Below are 1,380 nucleotides of genomic sequence, written 5' to 3' on the forward strand. Positions count from 1 at the left end.
ATCTGTGGCAGTTACCTGGGGATGGAATTTAAGCCTACTCACCTCTTTTACTTGTCTAATGCACATGCAGAACACTTCATTCCTTTTGCTTCACAGTAACCTCTTACAGTTCTTGAAGTTCTATGACGTTTCCCCTCTTCCATCTCTCTAGGTTAAATGCCATTTATTTCAGTTCTCCTCCCTGGAACAGTTTTCTAGAGCTCTCGGACTTCCTGTTCTCTTTTCTTCCCCCCCACCCCCTTCAGTTGGCTGCCCTTTTTGACATGGGATACATGACACAACCCAACGCCAGCTGAGATGTCTTAGAAGTGAGGCTTGAGTTTGTCATTCTTCTCAGTCCTTCCCGTAGCGAGTATTAATTTTGATATTTACCTGAATACTGTGAGGTGTGGATCAAGACACTTTCAAAGACATTTGAAGCTCACAAACCTTTGTAAATATTGCATGAAGGAGTAAGTCTGGACTGCAGGTCTGAAAAGGGGAGTGATGCCATAACTGCGGGAACTGCAGAGGCTGTGAATATCTGAGGTTACATCAGAATTTCAGGTCTAGGAATATTTCAGCTCTCAAAATTTCACTCAGCTCTGGGAATGTTTGTATTTCCACCTGCAGTGTGTGGTTACATGAGCTCTAATTGGGTAGAGGTAGCAGCAGAGCTGTCACACTGAACACGCCCGAGATAGGGGCTGATACTTGCTGAGTGTTCAGTCAGCTTCTGCGACAGCCTTTGCAGTCTGGAGGGTGAATATCGCAGGTGGCTGAACTTGCGTGACTTGACAACTGCCCAGCCGCATGTGTGACAGCGCTGGACGTGCCATGCACACGGATCCGGGCCAGGGCTGTGATGAGCCGGTCTCTGCAGGCACTGGGTGCGCTGATACACGAGTGAGTTCTCTCCCCTGAGCGGGCAGCCCGGGGTCGCAGTGCCGCATGTGCGCTGCCCGCATCGCTGTCTGCAGCGCAAGTTTGCGGCTTTTTGGAGTGGCTGGTGGCGGGAGCCAGCGCCCGTCCCGTCCTGCGCCCGTTCCGCCGCCCTGGGCACCCGCGCAGCTTCCGAGGCGCGGCGGAGTGCCCGGGGGAGCCCGGCCTGCGGGGGGTGGCGGTGAGGGGTCACGGTGCCCCGGGGCAGGGCCCTCGCTGAGAATGGGGGGCTGCTCTGGGGACGGGCAGGGGCACCCGGCGGGACAGCTCGGGGCACGGGGGCGGCTCCCGCACGGCTCCGCTGCGGCCGCCCGAGCCCGGGCTGGGACGACCCTCGGCCAGGGACGCGTGTCCGCCTGTCCCGGCGGGAGCCAGGCAGGGGCAGGCGGCGGGGCGGGGGTCGGCCCGCGGGGCAGGGCAGCGTTCCGCGGCGGAGGTGAGGCCGAGCCGAGCCGAGCG

The 1,380-nt window shown here is 58.8% G+C and overlaps 1 protein-coding gene across 2 annotated transcripts in view; it reads left to right on the forward strand.

Moving 5' to 3' along the window:
- Positions 1-430: 430 nt before the first annotated feature.
- The window catches only part of SLC16A9 (solute carrier family 16 member 9), an 18,782-nt gene continuing 17,832 nt past the window's right edge, over positions 431-1,380 (forward strand). Inside the window, exon 1 of one of the 2 annotated variants that reach the window (XM_041474516.1) lies at positions 431-452. The gene's annotated coding sequence lies outside the window, so the exon portion shown is untranslated. Of the gene's footprint in view, positions 453-776; positions 886-1,380 lie in introns of those variants that run through there. The other variant, XM_041474508.1, reaches the window with a different exon arrangement.

Source organism: Pyrgilauda ruficollis, unplaced genomic scaffold (genome assembly GCF_017590135.1).
Source record: "Pyrgilauda ruficollis isolate IOZ18807 unplaced genomic scaffold, ASM1759013v1 scaffold11, whole genome shotgun sequence".
Taxonomy (NCBI): domain Eukaryota; kingdom Metazoa; phylum Chordata; class Aves; order Passeriformes; family Passeridae; genus Pyrgilauda; species Pyrgilauda ruficollis.